Here is a 13,679-nt window from a genome sequence, read left to right as displayed (position 1 = left end):
TAGAAGCTGCCATGGCCCCAGCTCATGCAGGGCTGTGCTCCAGCAGACACCCAGACCCCCACCAGCAGGAATTTTTGGTTAGGTTTTGTGAGGGAAATTCAAAGGCCTGTCTGTGTGGTTCTCTGGCAAAGATCCCAGGCCCCAGGGAGGCCTTTTAAACTGGGGGCCTGGCGGGAAATGAAGCACTGAAAGCAATTACCTACTGGCAGAGAGTGAGACCAGTTGATTAGAGAACCAAACATACAAATCCATTTACACCTGGTCTTGATGCTGACCAGGTGGGGCTGCAGCAGTCAGGGCCGTTGGGGCGGGCATCACTGTGGAAGCTGTGTTTTGCAGCAAGCGTCTGGCTGGGGTGAAGGACAAGCTAAAACCCAGCCAGACAGGGCAGACTTTTCCTGCCGTGTAGGATGGGGCGACAGGAGCTGGTGGCGGTGAGGGCGGGGGACATGGAACCGAGTTAAGGGCTGACAATCCAGAGAGACGAAGAAACTAACATCGGGGAGGTTTACTGCTACAGTATTTCAATTTAGTTTCTCTCTTTCTTCCTTTTTTTGGTAATTAGTATGTATTGCGAGCCTCACATGCCGAACACCATGGTAGGCCCGTTCCTTGTGTGACCTCAGAACTGCTTACAACCTCCCTGCAAAACAGGCGCTAGCGTTCAGCCCACTTCCTGGAGGAGCAGACTGAGGCAGGAGGCAGGAACCCTGGCCGAGGTCACGGCAGGCCTGCTGGACGCAGAGCCAAGCACTGCCCTTTGCATTTGCCTGCCCCTGTGGAGGTCCAGGTCGTGCTGCTCAATGATGCACTTATTTTCCACCCTGAGTTTATAGATGTTGTGTACATTTTCAGATAAAAATAGACTCTTTCTGGGAGATGGCCAAAGCATGATGAGAAAGTATCTTGAAAATTGCCAAGTGTTACAAAGAAGGTATTTTAAACAACCTCATTATACATTTCTGCACAAAGTGTTATTGTTTCTATTATTAGGGTGCAGTGGACAAGTCCTAGAATTCTTCTTTCTTTTTTTTTTCAGCAGGACTGTCTTGGGGGTATGTGGGGAGGGAAAGAAAAAAAAAAAACATTTCCCTGACTAGCTCTCTAAACAGAGGATGTCTAAGTCTTATGCAGCAGGTACGGTGGTACTGCATCCAGCATATCTTCTACGGGACAAACGTACGGTGGTGCTTTAACTCAGGACTTGAGACAGATGCGAAAAGAATTTTGTTGAGGATGTAAATCTGCCCTCTGGAAAGAGAACTATATTCTGTTTAAAGGAAATTATGAAAATATTCACATTTAACAAACTGATCGTTGGATAGTAAATTATTTTAAAATGTCTTTTGCCTCAACCCTTTTCCCCACTGTCCAAGGAACACGAGCTCTGTCTGTTTACACTGTCTTCATCATTATTGCAGAAACGCAATGAGATGGGAGAGACTCCCCACTTCAAGAGCAGAGCCTGGAGAAGTAAATGCAGAGAACTGGTTCCCTGTGTTGAATCACAGGAGGAGAGGAGCGCTGGCGTCAGGATGAAGTGTAGGGCTGGAAGGGCTGGCTAAGGGGGAGCTTGGGGGTAGGGAAGAGTTAGTGTCCAGACGGCAGCATCCGTGGGCCAGTGGGGAAGGGGTGGGCGGGGGAGGGGACCAGCCCAAGCAGGAGCCTTCGGAGAGGCAGGGAGAGAACCAGGTGAGCTGTGGAGTGGGAAGTCTGCTGGGCTGAAATGTGCGAGGTCCCGGGATGGGGAGCTGAGTGGGAGTGGAGAGCACTCTGAACGGAAAAGGGGAGGTCGGGGTCCTGATCCTGAGTCAACCTTAACTCCTGCGACTCTGGGCCGGTAATGTCACCTCTGTTGTCTTTCAGCCTTGAAAGGAGAGGGTCAGGTTCGATGGTCCCTGAGACTTCTTCGAGACCAAATGCATTCTCTGTGTCAACTGGAGGCCGTGCATCGGGTTAGGTTAGGGTTAGGGTTGGGGTTGGGGTTGGGGTTGGGGTTGGGTTAGGGTTAGGGTTGGGGTTGGGTTAGGGTTAGGGTTAGGGTTAGGTTTGGGGTTGGGGTTACGGTTAGGGTTAAGGTTAGCCTCAGGGAGAGCCCAAGAACGGGGGCAGCCTCAGGGGCTGAGCTGGACTTGGAGACACAGCAGGGAAGGGAGAGAGGGTGGTCTGAGGAGGCGGCAGGGCCGGGGAAGCGTTAGAAGCAATATTTCTTTGTGTGGACACTCAGGTGTGTTTCGAGTCTTATCAGAAGCATCTAGAGAGAGAGGTGGTGAGGATAACTCGTGGAGGGAGGTCGGGGGAAGCAGGAAGGGATGGAGGTGCCAGGGTGGGAGATGGGATCTTACAAGGAAGAGGACAGGAGATAGAAGAGAGGGTGTGTGAAACTCCCCACCCTTTTCCAGGGGAAAACATGGGAAGTTAAGAGGGCTCCCCTCGATGGGGTCCATCTTCCCAGCTCGGTTAGATTGAAGCACAGAGGAAGGTGTCAGTGTCAGTGCCGGGGGTGACATCGCAAGGCAGAAGGGGAGGTGGACCCAGCATCTCCGAAGAAGAAGCACAAAGAGCCCCTCTCAGAGTGAAGAGGGGGGATTTATAGTGAAGCTGGTTTCCTGCTTTGTGGGTTTTCTCCCAGAGCCTAGATAACAGCTATCAGTGTTGGAGGGTGAGTTAAAGTTGCCATCAAATCTCTCAAACTTCTGGGCCACGGTCTGGCCTTTGGGGACCAGGGGGAGGTGGGGAGGGGCTCGGGTCCCTCAGCAGCTGCACACGCATCCTCTGGAGAGGGGAGCCCAGGGGGCCCCTCTACAGCTGCTGATGAGGGCCTTCTCTCCTCCGGCTCTGGAGATCCTCCTCACTCCAGACTCCCCGTGCCGAAGAGGAACAGCTGGGGCCTCCTTGCTCCTTCACTGCACAGACAAAGACATCGAAAAGTCATTGATTCAATAAATGCATATTGAGTACTTAAGGTATTAGAACCAGCCAGGGTCCTAAGGCCTGGGGTGCAGTGCGGGGCGAGGCCACCCCAGGCCCACGTCTGATGGGAGAGATCAGAGGCCACGGGCATCACTTGTGCAGGGAAACAGCTCACAGGAAGGAGAACCTCCAGCGGACCGTCTTCACTGCCCGCGCCCCCCGGCCCTTCACTGAGAGCTTGTTACCGTCCCTTGTGGGGCAGGGACGGATTCCAGGAGGCCAGCGGGTTCTCCCTCGCTCGTCGGCTGGGCTCTGGCCAGGCTCTGCTCTCACTCCAGACGAAGCTGTTTTCCGTCGGGTGGGGCTCCCGAGTGCCCAGGTGCGGCGGCTTTGACCTGCGTCCTGCTTTCAGCCCAGCCTTGTAGGTGAAGCGGACAGGCAGGTGGTGGTCACCGCTGTTGGAACAGACACACCACCGAGGGTGTCAACACCTTCCCTTGAAGAAAGGGGACCATTGCTCGGCCCCAGTGCCTTTGCTTCAGGCAGTGAGCCTTTCCAAATGTTGGGGAACTCTCTGGAGGAGGAAAGAAAGGAAGACACCAGGCACCCTCATCACCATAACCCCTGACAGGGCAGTTGGTTAAAAGCAGGAGACAGTGGACAGGGGGTCACCTTCCCGCCCAGGCTGGAGCAGGGCCTTGGGGACCAGCCGCAGCGAGAGCACCAGTGGGAACCGGTTTGGAATCTCAACTGTGATGCCCGAGACCCCTTTGTCTGGGCAGGAGCTGCGCCATCCAAGCTGGGAGCGGGGACATGGGGTAGGCTGGAGCCCCGGCCAGGGCCACTTGGACTTATCATGTTTTCCTCTAACCCCGCTGTGGTCCCCACCCCCGGAGGCCTCTAATCTGGAGGCTGTGCTCTCTGGAGCAGCTCCCAGGAGACCGAGCTTTCTCCCAGGGCTGGAAGACCTTCCTCTGTGTGTGATGCTGGAAACATCCCAGCTGAGGCGGGAGGAGTCCCCCCCACGGCCTGTTTGTCCTTCCTTGCAGACCCGTGGAGAGTGTGGTCCCTCGATACCTGCCACCCGGGCCCTCAGGCCTCTGAGGAAGGAGGGAGGAGAGACCATCTGCAGCGCTGGCTGAGAACAAAGTGTTTCCTGTGCACTTTGCTGGTCATGTTCTGTGAGACTGGTTTGTATTCAGTGGGTATTTTCCTTGGCTCGTCTCCAAAACACAGCTTGCCTGGAGGTGGAAGAAACCAATTTGTTAACAATTCTCAGAAAAAAAGAGGCCAGGGCGGATAGCCGAGGAATCTAGAGGCAAAATCCCAGGGCAAAGACCACAGCCAGACGAGTGAGAGGCCCTGGTCCAGGCCCGGCTTTTGCCTCCTATCCAGCCATGGGCCCTCATGCCCTGCAAGGCCTCCTCCACCAGGAAGGCTTCCTGCCGGTCTCCATCTTGTGACCAACACTCTTTGCCCTGCAGGATGCGTCCTGCACAGCAATGAGCCGGATTGCTCATTTTGATTTGCTTTTATGCTTGTTAAGATGGTGCAACCCTGGGGCTTCCCTGGTGGCGCAGTGGTTGAGAATCTGCCTGCTAATGCAGGGGACGCGGGTTCGAGCCCTGGTCTGGGAAGATCCCACATGCCACGGAGCAACTAGGCCCGTGAGCCACAACTACTGAGCCTGCGCGTCTGGAGCCTGTGCTCCGCAACAAGAGAGGCCACGATAGTGAGAGGCCCGCGCACTGCGATGAAGAGTGGCCCCCGCTTGCCGCAACTAGAGAAAGCCCTAGCACAGAAACGAAGACCCAACATAGCAATCAATCAATCAATAAATAAATCTTTAAAAAAAAAAAAAAAAAAAGATGGTGCAACCCTGCTTCAAGGTGCCTGCTCTCAGGCCACTGGGGTCAGCGTTCCCTGAGTCCAGGGCATCTTTGATCATTTGTTTTGTTTTTCTTAATAGTCTTTATTTTTTGAGAGCAGTTTTAAGTTCACAGCAAAATTGAGTGTAAGGTGCAGAGATTCCGCATAGATCCCCTGACCCCTCTACACACAGCCTTTCTCACCAATCACATCCTGAACCAGGTGCTACACTTGTTTCAATCAATGAACCTCCGCTGACAGATAGATCATCATCACCCAGAGTCCGTAGTTTACATTAGGCTTCACTCTCGGGGTTGTACATCCTATAGGTTTGGACAAATAGGTAACGATGCGTATCCACCACTATAACATCCTACAGAGTATTTTCATTACCCTAAAAACCCTCTATGTTTCACCCCTTCATCCTTTCCAACTCCCAACCTGTGAGGACTACTGATCTTTACCATCTCTATAGTTTGGCCTTTTCCAGAATGTCATAGAGGTGGAATCATACAGTATGAACCCTTTTCAGATTGGCTTCTTTCACTTTGTCCTATGCATTTAAGGTTCCCCATGCCTTTTCGTGGCTTGACAGCTCATTTCTTTTTATCACTAAATAATATCCCATTGTCTGGATGGACCACGGTTTATTTATCCATTCACATACTGAGAGACATCATGGTTGCTTCCAAGTTTTGGCAACTATGAATAAAGCTGATAGAAACATCTATGTGCAGATTGTTGTGTGGACCTAAGTTTTCAACTCCTTTGGGTAGATACCAAGGAGTGTGATTGCTGGATCACGCGGTAAGAGTGTGTTTAATTTGTAAGAAAGTGCCAAAGTGGCCGCACCATGTTGCACTTCCACCAGCAATGAACGAGAGTTCCAGCTGCTTCGCGTCCCCGTCAGCGTTTGGTGATGTCAGTGTCTGCATCTGGCCATCCTCACAGGCGTGCGGGGTGTCTCGCTGCTGTTTTAACTTGCACTTCCCACATGATGTGCAGAGCACCTTCTTTCATGTGCTTATTTGCCATCAGAGCATCGTTTCTCCCACACAATGACAGCATCGTACTGGGCAGTCATTGGGATCTGAGCACTGGCCTTGGTCTCACGTTCCTTCTTCCTGAAAGTAGGAAGAGAGCTTACTGAGGGCAGAGTCTACGTCTCCTAGGTCGGAGCTTGATCCCGAAGAGTCTGGGCACCTCAGGGCGAGTAAGAGCATGTCTGCTTGTGTGGTCACGGAGAAGCTACTTCACCCACCTGAGCCTGGGAGAAGCTTAGGACCTTCTTTTTTTCCCTTTTTTTTTTGTTGCGTTGGGTCTTCGTTGCTGCGCGTGGGCTTTCTCTAGTAGCGGGGGCTACTCTTCGTTGCGGTGCGCGGGCTTCTCATTGCGGTGGCTTCTCTTGTTGCGGAGCACGGGCTCTAGGTGCACGGGCTCAGTAGTTGTGGCTTGCAGGTTCTAGAGCGCAGGCTCAGTAGTTGTGGCGCACGGGCTTAGTTGCTCTGCGGCATGTGGGATCTTCCCAGGCCAGGGCTCGAACCCGTGACACCTGCATTGGCAGGTGGATTCTTAACCACTGTGCCACCAGGGAAACCCCTAGGACCTTCTTTAGAGGGTTGTTTCCAGTGGTAAACCTGCTGATGTATATAGCATAGCTCAGAGCCTGGCACATGGGCGACCCTAGGAAAGATTAGTGGACGGTGATGAGGATTGTTCAGTTTGCATTTTGGAGGAATGACCAGATTCCATTAGTCCAAATAATAGCTGAGCTGGGACCAGGCAGCTGAAATCATTTCCCAGGAAATCTGAAGCCAGCAACCAGGGTGCCTTCTTGTGTTGTTTCATTATGAATATTTTGTTCTAAAATGGGTGCCTAGGAGTTTGGGGGTGATGAGTAGATAGAAAAGGTTAAGACAAAGCAACTATGCCATGGCCACAGCTCAGTAAACTCCAACTCCTGAAGCACATATTTGGATGGAAAAACACAGTTATGACTTGAGAATTAAATCTGGAGATTAAGAGAAATTACCTACTGGGGCCTTCACCCAGGAGTCAAGCTCAGATATCAGCAAAGGGACTAATAGAAGGGGTTAATAGCTGGTTAATAGAAGACTAGTTCCCGCATCCCTTGCTCACTTTCTCGACTCCAGCCAAGGCCAATCCTGGCCTGGCGTCTTTCCTCACACCATCAACATACAATTAATGAAATGCTGGAACAGGCCCAGACAAAAACTTGTTTAGAACACTTCCTCCCCACTTCACCAGTACAAACATCTATTCTGGGTTTGGGCTATTTTCCAAGTTAGGTTACATGATAATAAACAAGTTTTTTGTTTTTTTTTTTTTTTTTGGTGAGTGAAACTTTAACTGGGCACTTTGCAAAACACAATTTAAAAAATTATTTGGAGAAACTATTAAGTGGAAAAGTTCAAGACGTAAAGAATTGCATGCAGTTATAAAAATGTTTTTCTCTAAGCTCTGTTTATTCCTTGGCATTTGGAAAGACCTGCTTGGACATATTTCTGACCAGGAATATGTGTTTCCCATAGATGTTGGGACTTTCTTATATAGGCTATCAATAATTACCTATCTTATTTTAAGGATAAAAATGGGAATTGAAAAGTTCAAGAAATTGACAAGCTGGCTTAAAGTTGCTGAAAAGTTCAGAATTCATGACTGAAATTTACAAAGTAAATCAACACACTGCAAAGAAGTAAATTAACCCAGAATGACAAAATGAAAGGATGGTTCCCATGTAACCTCATAAATTTCCTGCTTGATGCATTTCAAGTCTCTGATTTCTAATAAAATTCTCATGAGAACATAGTATCGCTCCATAAAAACTCCTGAACTCTCCCCATGAGAACGGGCTGGTTTATAAGGGCACATGGGTTCAAGCCTGTGGTTTATTTATTAAAAATTTCTCAGTAAATATATCATGGTCCACTGGAGAGCACACCACGGTTATGGGGCGGCCGTGTGTCATTTCTGCTGTCCCCAAGTACGAAGAAAAACAAGAAGAAGCACGTCAAAAACTCTGAACCATGAAAAAATTATAATCTTTCTTTTCCCCCTAAAGAATGTTCTATGTGAGCTACTCCTGGCCTTTATCTTTGGCCCCAAAGACCTTGGAGGAGTTTCACCTTTGCCTTATGAGAGTCTGAATGGTGGACAGTGAGCCCGCAAGGTACAGGGTGGAGTCTTGGTGTCCTTTCCCCACCATGGGGCATCCCTCCTGGGTCACCTCTCCTGGGAGCACACGCCAGACAAAGTCTGCCAAGCGGGTATTGCACATTTCTAGGGATTTCAAACGTCTCAGAGAAAAGATGTAGTTTTAAATGTAGGCAAGAAAATAATGAGTTCATGGCTTACTCAGCTCTCCCCACATGCTTACCACCTGGGAAAGTAATCTTCAATAACCTTGTGTTTTTCATCTGTGCCAAATACTTGGCCAGAAGCTTTATGGGTCTTACCCCACTCGATTCTACACACGATCCTTTAACACGGGCTGTTACTATCACCCTTGTTTCAGAGCGAGGGAAACTTCACACAGACAGGTTAAGCTGCAGGGATCACACGCTCTCTGGGATGGAGCAGGGACCAGAACCCAGCTAGGCTGACTGCAACGCTGACCGCTAACCACCAGACTGGACTTGGAGGGGATGCCAACCAAGGAGATGGCATGACTCCTGGGAGACTTTCCAGGTTTTATCCTACTCGCCCCAAGATCCTCTTCAAACAAACTGGCAGGTTTTCAGATCTAACATTTGCAAAGCATCTGTAATCGGTTAAAAATTTTGCTGACCTATCCACGGGTGGGCTGCGTCTGACGCTCACAGCCAGCAAAGGAGACAAGCCCTCCGCCTTTTTTGTGACCCTCTTCGCCTGACTCCAGTACTCGAGCACTGGACCTCGTGTTTCCAGCACTTGATGGAGGGCCTGGCACATACAGGTACTTGATGAAACGTTTGGAGAGATAAAAATAGGTTCTGCTTCATGGCTGAGAAGAGAGAATAATGAAGAATTTTTAAAAAGTAGACTTCGAGAGATGGATTGGGAGGTTGGGGTCAGCAGATGTAAGCTTTTATATATGGAATGGATAAACAACAAGGTCCTACTGTAGAGCACAGGGCACTATATTCAATATCCTACGATAAACCATCATGGAAAAGAATGTAGAGAAAGAATGTCTATGTATGTATAACTGAATCACTTTGCTGTACAGTAGAAATTAATGCATCATTGTAAATCAACTTTTGTAGATAAAAAATATTAAAACTGAAAAAGATAGACTTCTTTTAAAGAGCAGTTTTAGAGTCACAACAAAATTGAGAAGAAGGTATAGAGAGTTCCTATTTAACTCCGGCCCCCGCCCAGGTACAGCCCCCCCTGTTATCAACATCCACACCAGATGGTACGTTTGTTACAACTGATGAACCTACATGGGCACATCATAATCAGCCAAAGTCTACAGTTTCCATTAGGGTTCACTCTTGGTCTTGTACATTCTGTGGGTTTGGACAAATGTATAGTGACGTGTATCCATCATTATGACGTCATGCAGAGTAGTTTCACTGCCCTAAAAACCCCCTGTGATCCACCGATTCATCCTTCCCTCTGCCCCCATCCCTTGGCAACCAATGATCTCCATAGGTTTACTGTCTCCATAGTTTTGCCTTTTCGAGAATGTCAAGTAGTTGGAATCACACGGTATGTACCCTTTTCAGGTTGGCTTCTTTCACTTAGTCATACGCATTTAAGGTTCCTCCACGTCTTTTCATGGCCTGATAGCTCATTTCTTTTTAGTGCTGAATAGTATTCCATGGCCTGAGAAAAGCATACTTTTCACTGCATAGAAATGAAAAGCCCTTTCTAGGTCCATGGGATTTAGCCTGAACCTGGGAGCTGGGGACACCACAGAACCAATGGCCCATCACAGAACTCACTGTCGCTGAAGAGACACAGAAATGACTTTTTTTTTCCTTAATGACCATAGCAATGGGAACCTGACTCATGGGTCCCCATAATAAAAAAATCACTCCTTTGGCCCTGTTATATGAAATGCAGGTGAGGAATTGTGTACGTCTATCCCATGAATGAACTCCATGAATAAGTCATTTCATAAGTGCTGACTTCTAAGTTAAGGGCACTTGCTATTGACAATGGACATTTATTGTACTCCTTCTATGGGAAACGGCTCTGCCCTTAACACTTAATTATCTCAATAAACCCTCAAGCCTACAACTTACAAGGGCAGGGCCTCAGCTGGCTGGGAAATGCAAAGGTCCTGCATAACCTTTCAGAGCTGCTGATACCGTCCACGCGGGACGTTTGTGTGCCTGACTGAAAGCAACGGATTAAAAAAGCAACCAACTAAACTTATACTTAAGGGATGAAAGATGGAGCATTAAACAGAACAGGGTCTCCAGGCCAGGATGCGGGCTGATGGAGGGGCAAGGGCGCCACCTAGTGAGCCCACGCTGCCCTGCAGGTGCGGGGAGCCAGCCTGCAGCTGCAATTAACAAGTCATCTGTCCGCTGCCCCCTCTACCCAGCGTTGAGGATCGTGTGAGATTACAAGAGCATTCACTCTTAAAACAGAACATGGATATACAGTATGCTTAAATCCATAACATACACCTATTGAAACAGCCCAGCACAGCACGTGTTCATTGCAAAAGTCAGTAAGATCTATGGCCGCTTAATGCATTAACATGTCATGGGATGTTGATCTCTGCATAGACCGGGCTTTTTGCAGCTTAGAATTATGGCTAAGCCTTGTCATGAATTAAGTGAGAGAAGAAGGCAGTTGGCCATTTATTTCCAACCCAAGTCAAAACTAAGCCAAATTAAGCTTTTTAGCTGATAGTTATTTAAAACAAATGACCCAAATCCTGAAAGTTTTTATAACCTTACAAAATGCAACTTGGACCTTTGTCCACCTAACTCCGTTACTCAGATTAGTCACTTTGCTTCCTGACTGCTGGGAAAAAAAATATTGACCTCCAAATTCTTCAGACGTTTGAGAAAGGAAGGTGGGGTCTGAATATCTAAGGAAAACTTTACCATTCACTTTGCAATGGCTGTGATTTAAAGCAAACACAGGATTGGCAGCCAGAATCAATCTCTTTCCCTCCTGTATTCCTAGAAGTTCTGGGGTTATAAGAGGCGAAGGCTGGGACCTAACATTTTGGGAATTCCTGTTTTGTTTGTTAGTCGTTTCCTAAGGGCCATTTTATCATTGGTCCTGACGATAACCCTATGAGCCTACAAGGCCTGAGAAGGGTCTCGGCCCCCGCCCAGCAGGACTCTGTGGAGGAAATTTTTGCCCCTTGTGCCTTGCAAGGTCACAAAACCATGGCAAGATGCCCCAAGATGAGTTTATGGCTTTGGAGCAAGTACTGCAAAACTTTTTAGTAAAAACAAGCTTAAGTCTCCATCAGGATCCAGGGTGCATTGGCTCTGGGGTAACTCAGTATCCCAGGGGTGGGGGTGTCTCCCTCCTTCCACGGTCTGAGGGACAGAGGACCTCCACCCACACAGGGTGACTCAGGCTCCACTCTCTCTGGAGGGTGGCTGGGACACTCGGCTTGGGAAATGGGACGAGCCAACAGAAGGACCCTGTCCCTTGGGTAAGAGAGTTCATCTCCCATTGGTTTTGAGGCCATACACAAGAACTCTGTAAGTTAGCCAGACCAACAGACAGTATCCCCGATTTACAGAAGAGGAACCTGAGCCTCAGAACGATGAATTGACTTCCGTACAGTCAGAGAGTTAGCTGGAAAGAGAGCTGGAAGAGGACCCAGGTCTCATGCCCCCCACCATCTCCCCAGCTCAATGCTTCCCACAAAGGCACAGTTGGCCAAAGCTCATCTCTTCAGCGACTGACAAAACTTCAGGTATAAGAAAAAAAAAAAAAGCAAATCTCTGTTCTCTTATCGAATGCTCCATCTTTTAAAGTGAATTAAAGACAAAATGTCACCTTGAAATCCAGAATTTTCAGATCTGGATGACATCCTCAGTTGACACTGGTTGGTTATTTTCTTGTTGGTCTCTGTTCTCCTAGTTTCAGCTTAAAGGACACACTAAGAACAAAAATCCATATGGTTTATTCTATTCCTCTCTCTCCCTTCCCCCACTCCCATCCAATTTGTAAACAAATCAGAAAAATCCCCAATGGGCTGGAAACCTGTCCACGGTTTGCTCCAGCTAGAATGAATTGTGTTCCACCAAGATTTAGACCCTATTTATAATGGAAACCCTGATGGGCATTGTTGTAATTCTAGTCTTGCCATAATGAAGTGGTCAAAGTCATGGATTTTTCCATAGTATTTTTCCACTGGAGATTTCCTTCCTGAGAGATGTTAAATTAAAATCTGGATTATAGCTTTGACTTCAGAGCAGGACCTCTCCTGGCATTGGTAGAGATTAAAGTTGACCATTATATTGGCTTTGGTAGTCATGATTAGCAAGGGGGACAGTAGTCAAATTGATTTTTGCAAGATTGATGGGGGTGTGGGTTAGGGGTTTGGTGCTGGAGGACCTTATTTCGGGAAACTTGCATTGTCGCCCAGATTTTTAACCAGGGAATGTTTTCTCTGCTCTCTGAGTGGCTACATAAAATAGAAAAAGTGACTAGGGTTATCAGGCATCAGGGTGACCAGCCGTCCTCATCAGCGTGGGACTCCCGGGTTTTAGCCCTAAAATCTCAGATCCCAGGAAACCCCCAGTCTTAGGGAGACAAGGATGGTTGGTCATCTTAAAAAGTATGGAAAATTGAATCAAACTCTGGAGGACAGAAAAGTTAACAGTCTATTTTATTTTTTAACTTTTTTATTTTTTAGCCGTGCCGCGCAGCATGTGGGATCTTAGTTCTCCAACCAAGGAACGAAACCTCATCCCCTGCAGTGGAAGGGTGGAGTTTTAACCACTGGACAGCCAGGGAAATCCCTATAGTCTATTTTAAAGAGAAAAACCAGACTGAGTTTTAAAGTAAAATCCTTTCTTGTTGCTTAAAAACCTTAACCACCTAGGGGGGTGGGATAGGGAGGATGGGAGGGAGATGCACGAGGGAGGGGATATGGGGATATATGTATACGTATAACTGATTCACTTTGTTATACAGCAGAAACTAACATACCACTGTAAAGCACTTATACTCCAATAAAGATGTTAAAAAAAAAAAGTATAAACCATAAAAAAAAAAAACTTAAGTGTCATCCGCCTTTAGCTTGAGAACTGATTCAGGGCAGGTCTCAGAAGGAATGTAGAAATCTCACGCTTGGCATAGCAGAATATAATATGAAAAACCAAAGACACTGCTGCTCTGCCTAGCAACTTCTTACGCTAGTGTATCCTCGGGTCTCTGGAGGCGTGAACAGAACAAGGCAGTTCTTGGTGTGCAGGCCTTCCCAGGAGCTGCTGCCAGGGTCCCTCTCCTCCAAGCCTGTCCTGCAGGCCCTCGACTGCTTGGCAAACACCCTTCTCTCTGCTGGAAGACGAAAAGGATGCAGGAGAGAAGGAGCGCAGGGGCCAAGATGTGAGCTGGGGTGACAGTGCCCTGCCCCAGAGGGTGGCTTTCTAGGTCTTCTCTTAGGTCACTCTGATGGCCATCAGAGTGGAAACCTCTGACTTTTAGGAACTGGTAGGCTGACTGCAATAGGAAGAAAGGAAGGAGTATGGAATCAAAACTAAGGCAAAAATGGCCAACACAAAACCCCCAAACATTAGACACTTCTGCACAGGGGTGAGAGGAAATGTGCGTCAAAGCTCTTCTTGGACTTGTAAAAACAGATGTCTCAGGGCACGAATATTAAATCCATCTTTGGAGTTATAAATGCCGAGACTTCTATGAATAGAAGCTGTTTCTGGATTTATAATTTCAGAGCCTTTGGT

At 48.1% G+C, this 13,679-nt stretch overlaps 1 long non-coding RNA gene across 3 annotated transcripts; it reads right to left on the bottom strand.

The window, feature by feature from the left end:
* Positions 1-921: 921 nt before the first annotated feature.
* Positions 922-13,196, bottom strand: LOC132356493 (uncharacterized). Of its 3 annotated transcripts, none has more exons than XR_009499892.1 (4): positions 13,130-13,196; positions 11,767-11,869; positions 8,591-8,785; positions 922-4,154 (listed from the first exon to the last, which is right to left on the bottom strand). It is a non-coding gene; the product is annotated as an uncharacterized LOC132356493 (long non-coding RNA). The 3 variants fall into 3 exon arrangements; XR_009499890.1 differs by lacking the exon at positions 13,130-13,196 and having other exon boundaries at positions 922-3,487; positions 3,991-4,154; positions 11,767-11,983; XR_009499889.1 differs by lacking the exon at positions 13,130-13,196 and having other exon boundaries at positions 11,767-11,983.
* Between the last annotated feature and the right edge of the window lie 483 nt (positions 13,197-13,679).

Source organism: Balaenoptera ricei, chromosome 21 (genome assembly GCF_028023285.1).
Source record: "Balaenoptera ricei isolate mBalRic1 chromosome 21, mBalRic1.hap2, whole genome shotgun sequence".
NCBI classification, from domain to species: Eukaryota; Metazoa; Chordata; class Mammalia; order Artiodactyla; family Balaenopteridae; genus Balaenoptera; species Balaenoptera ricei.
This window is presented reverse-complemented; position numbering and strand designations above follow the sequence as displayed.